Here is a 5,631-nt window from a genome sequence, read left to right as displayed (position 1 = left end):
TTACTTTATTAATATTACATTATAATTTTCTTTAATAGAATAAAGTTATTTGAGGAAACATTAAAACTAGATGACTTAATAATGATAATTAAATTCAAAGAAATAATGTTTGAAAGAAGAAGTGCTAATATCTTTAGAAAAGAGTAAACAAAAAAAAAAAGATAATTTTGTACACATAGTCTTTCCAGATAATTTATTGCTACGAGACAAGTTTGTAAATGATGTCATAGTGTTCATACATTGCCGTCCCGCAACGCAATTTTGTGTCGTTGACCCATTGTTACCAAGAAAGAAGCGGTTTTCTTCAAACATTATTTAAGCTTGAAGTACGAAGTTCTCAGATAAAATGTCTTGGATTTACATTTTCAGAGGCAATTTGATGAATCCATTATCAAGCCAGTGCCCTGCCTCGTTTTCTGTTTTGAAATATTGTGTTATAAATAAAGGATTTGATCCTTTTCATTGATAAGGGATATTCAAGAAATTCTGTAGAGAGGGGGGAAAAAAGATAAATAAAATATATATTTTATTGTAAATTATTGAAACAAGTAGCCTTCTTTTAAAATCCTTTTTCCAGTTTCTACTGGATGTATATTTATTAAATTTAGTATTTAATAAAATATAAAGAAATTATAGAGGGAAAAAGATATACGCGTTAGATTTATAGACATAATATACCTTATATTTTTTTATGTGAGAAAAAGTTTTGGATGGAAAAGATTTGTCCTGCTGCTCCGTTCTGTTCTTCAAATCTCCTAAATTTGCGGTCGTAGACCCTCTCGTATTCATGCATAATTTATGCACACGCATGAGTGGGGAATACGGTACATCGTATGCAGGTGGTAACTGCAAGTAGACTGCAATTACGGTTAATGCTGTACTTGCACTTTGGAAACCCCGGCCGCGCCGGCGAGATCGTTTGGTCGTCGTGGGTTAATCGGACCCTATCTCGAAGCGGCATGGCATGTTCGCGAAATTTCCAACGCGTTCATGCTCTGTTACGTTGTCGTATACGCACACCGCGAGCGAGTTTCACGGACTCTCGGTGCATCGGTGAAACCAGTTCTCGTGTCGTCAAGAGAAGCGCTTATGCGCTTTGCTTTAATCTGCTTGCACTCCGCATTGATGTGCGATCGCGCTATCTTTCGTATCATCGCTCTTTCCCACGATCGTTTATGTAATATAGTATAGCAATATGACTTTCTAGTTTTTAACGCTGCAGCTTTCAGCACTTCTACATTCTATTCTTGCAAATTATGTTATTATAACACGTAGCGGAAAAATAAAAATACTCTTCTTTATAAATCGACCCCAAGCTATCGATCAAGCCTACTTAGAACTTGATCCGTTCACTCGTTATTGAGAGATCTCAACATCTCGAGTACTCGCAAATCGTCGCGTCGCGTAAAAGAGTCACGGTCGGTCTCGCTCCGCGCGTACTTGGCGCGAGACAATACCGTGTCTCTTGATATTATTGCGCAAGACGAATGATAATTTTAAACATACCTATTTATAAAGTGGCCGTCGATTTTAACATTGAGTGTGAATTTGAAATTCTTTAATCATCGACAATTTGAAATTGGTATTGATTAAAAAGTTTACAATTAAAAAAAGGTTTAAAATAAATTGTTTATATGACCAATATATGACTCAATGTATATGACGTTTTTTGTTAATCTTATTTTTAGTCTTGATTTACAATAACGATTATAATTTGCAATCTTCGCAAATTTCGCAACGTAAGCTGATATACAGCGTTAGTCCGTCTGACAAACCAGCCCATCTGTCTAATGATATTCCGCACATTCTCTAGCTATCGTGTAAACTTAATAAACGTGTTGTCTCACAGGCGACTCTCTCCATTATGTAGTGCTACTCTATTACATTCCATTCAGTAATTTAATAACCGGTTTGTTGTATTCGGGACGCAAACTCGTTACTCGTTACAAAGCGAAGCTTCCCGCCTACGCGATGACCCCTGCAATGTATGACCCCTGATACGAAACCCTACCGGATTTTCGAGGGATGATAGTGGATGATCGCTAACGCCATGCCCGCATTGCGATAGCGTGCGGCTACCGGCCTCGTTGCTTGCGAGAAGATCGGGATCGTGCACGTGGATCATGCCCGTTATCGATCGTGCCGCGGATGCCGGCCGAAATAGACTATCGTAAATCGTAGGCATATGGGATATTCGCGATATCGATCGCACGCATCGGTACGGTACGCGAAGGGTGGTGTTCCTCTACTGATCGATAAGAAGTAAATATCGTGTGTGTATTTCTGCATATTTGTGTTATTTTTAGTAACGTTCTAAATAAGTTATTTTCCAACTTCATAAATTTTTATGCACATATCTATGATAAATTATTGTACTTAAAAAATTATATCAGATATAATTATTTACATAACCATTTTAGTATTTTTTGGACTGCAATGGCTAAGTTCTAAATTGTTTAATTATTTTTTACACTAATATACCAGAATCTGCGATCTAGGGGACGTTGCTTTTTGATATTCTATATATAAGTACTTCGCATACTTTATTTTCTGTATATATTAAGTGTATAATATGTCCAATAAAGTAAAAAATAAATAGCTTATGTTGATAGAGAAGCTAGACTTTCTTAATGAGAATTTTTTAAAACAAATCTGCGTAATTATACACGCTGTCTTTGTCCTTGACCAGGAATAGTCTGGCACAATGAAGTGACTATCGAGGTGACTATGAATAGCCCGCGCGATGTGTGGGAAGCGATGTATATGAAAGAGCGAATCAACGCACAGATTGCAATCGTGGATTTCAATAGGGAATCGCAAATTGGTGGATCCAAAAGTTTTTTCGCGCGATATGATTGGAATTGTAGTCGCAAATCCGACATCATACGAAAATGTTGAATTCGCCGATTGGATCCGTCGTTGCAATATATCAGCGCGCTACATTCTGCAACGATCTACATATATGTTTGTTTGTTAATTAACGCGCCGTGGTCTACGACCTTTAGACCTTCGATCAATGCAGAAATCTGAAAACCGGAGAGAAAATTGAACGTGGCGAAAAAATAGAAAGGAGCGCTCGGAATGCATATAGCGCGGCATTCCGACCGCGCTGCAATGCTCAAGTGAGAGCGAAGTCTCGATGGAGATTCGCGTCTGGCCTCTTCACGAGCGGATTTTCAAGGAGCGCATACACATGCGGGCGCGTGCACGCAGGCGTGCGTTAATGGAGCTTACGTTACGAAGCTTTTGCGTTTATAATACGTTCTCCGCTCGGAAAATGCCGGGCGGAGTGCCGAACACGTCGCCGAGATAAAAGCGCGAGTCGAGACGCATGGGGCATATATATGTGTATATGTGCGTGCGTGCGTTACGGATGTGGGACTTGGTGGGACTATTAAATATCGATATCTTGGAACGAGAAATGAGATAGATGTCGTTCTGCATTTGTTTTGAAATGACGGATGTATTCATATGTATGTGCTATGTGCTTTTGTGCTTTTGTGGGACCATTATCACAGAATTCTTTTAAACATATCGATAACTGTTACTTACAAATGATATTACCTACTTTTTATAGAATTATTAGAAAATCTTATATACAATGAATGTTACATTGTATATTTGTAATCGCAACGTGAAATTTATAGCACAGATCAATCTATCATTTATTACTCGCTCGAGGAATTTTCACCACAATAAAATATTTTCGCATCTTACTTCTGCTTATTACTCGAGATACAGGAATCGGCACGTTCGAAGAAATTAACGCTTTTTCTCTCCACGAAATTCTATGAAGTATAAACTATATTTGCGAAAATGTTTTGTTAACACTAGCGGGACGCGTCCGGTCGTGAATGGTGTGTGAATCACGACGAGGTATACGCACACATGGAATTCGAAGCACGGAAATTATCGTTCTGAGTATTACGAAAGACCTATGTCACGCAGTAAAAATAGTAGGTGCGCTGGCAGAGAAAGGTGGCCTCTGATGTAAATCAAGAATGCATCTTAAATCGATTGACTGAATAATTCAGCAGCGATACGCGTTAATGCGATGAGCGAGAGTCTAATTGTGTATACTAAAGATTCCTCGCTTATCGGAAACGCTTACCAGAAATAGTCGTGAAATGGTATTTTAAATTGTCAAGATTATATTAACATAAATATACGTGATATACTCTTCTTTTCCTCTCTCAATGAATTAAATAAATCTGTTTTTAAAAAAAGTCTATGAAAAATTGTACGAAAATCCATATGTTTTAAATTCTACATATTACACTAACAGAATAAAATATTTATTAAAACATTTTCTATTTTTCTTATAATTAATGAAAATGTAGCAAAACAATTTGCTAGAGTTAAAAGCATTGTAATTAATTAAATAAAGGTATATAAATTGTGCTTACAGAAATTATAATAAGATATACAGTCGAGTATAGAGGCGGGTGTGCTATTACGTTTTAAAGATATTGAACATCAGATTTTTATTCTGAAAAGTTTTGATGTTATCACTATCCTTACTTGAATACACAATAAAACTTTATATTTCAATAGTGAGGTAAGATCGCTTCACCTAGCCGCGTGAAAAAGTAGTTCACACAGCCCTGGGACGACCTGTGCCTCTTCAAAAATTAGTTCGCTTAATTCAGCATAGCTAAGCGTTACCAAAGCTCTATATTTTCCTTACTCATTAGTTTAAGGCACGACTTTCTGATCACGTAGCCGCTTACTTATACCCTTTGTATGGATTTCTTCTTACGAGATAGTGGACGACTGGTTCGCCATCTGTGGAACGTAACAGGTACTACAATACTACATCCGTCAAGGTTCGATATAAGTATTTTGCGTGTTATAAGAGAGAGTGAGTTGGTATCGAAATATTTAAAAGGAAATTATTAAAAAGGAAAATTAGTTCTGATACAACATATGACGTTTCTGTACGCTGTTGTATCTATTGATAAATCTTACTCAAATCGTTCTTCCATCTATTGTTATTTTTTGTATTTATACTTTTTATACTCTGTAATAGTATCTTTGTGTCTATACTGCTAGTATCTGTTAGTATTTTTATGTCTATACTTTATTCGTCATTATATAGTATTTTATTTGATTATGAAATTAAATTGCAAACAATTCGTTCGAGTTTACATTGGAAACATTAGAATCGTTCTTTTCTGAGAGGAAAGAAAAAAATATTCAAAGAAAACTCAATTAACGTGCCTGAAACGTCGAAGTTGCTAAGCGCACTCTAATGCTTTCATTATGCCATAATGAATGCCCTATAATGATATTAGGCTTATTATACGCGACGCTTATTAAAACTGCGTGGTTGGTCGACCAAGTTCCGTTTGAATATTCCAGCCAGTAACTCTGCCACGGCTTATATCCTTATCAATTTGCTTCGGTAACGAATTGATTTAACCGTTCGTTGAATGGAGCGGTACAATACAGCATGCTTATCGAAGCGGCGATAATGAAACGCTCAAAGACGTCTCTCTCTCTCTCTCTCTCTCTCTCTCTCTCTCTCTCTCTCTCTCTCTCTCTCTCTCTCTCTTTCTCTCTCTCTCTCTCTCCTCTCTCTCTCTCTCTCTCTCTCTCTCTCTCTCTCTCTCTCTCTCTCTCTCTCTCTCT

At 37.0% G+C, this 5,631-nt stretch overlaps 1 non-coding gene across 1 annotated transcript; it reads right to left on the bottom strand.

Annotated features, from left to right (window-relative positions):
• Positions 1-4,555: 4,555 nt before the first annotated feature.
• LOC143900842 (U12 minor spliceosomal RNA) lies at positions 4,556-4,704 on the bottom strand. Its single transcript, XR_013257887.1, has one exon. It is a non-coding gene; the product is annotated as a U12 minor spliceosomal RNA (small nuclear RNA).
• Positions 4,705-5,631: the final 927 nt, after the last annotated feature.

Source organism: Temnothorax americanus, unplaced genomic scaffold (genome assembly GCF_048541705.1).
Source record: "Temnothorax americanus isolate GAGA-0224 unplaced genomic scaffold, ASM4854170v1 Scaffold30, whole genome shotgun sequence".
NCBI lineage: Eukaryota > Metazoa > Arthropoda > Insecta > Hymenoptera > Formicidae > Temnothorax > Temnothorax americanus.
Note: the sequence above shows the minus strand (reverse complement) of the source record. Positions and strands in the feature narration are given on the sequence as shown.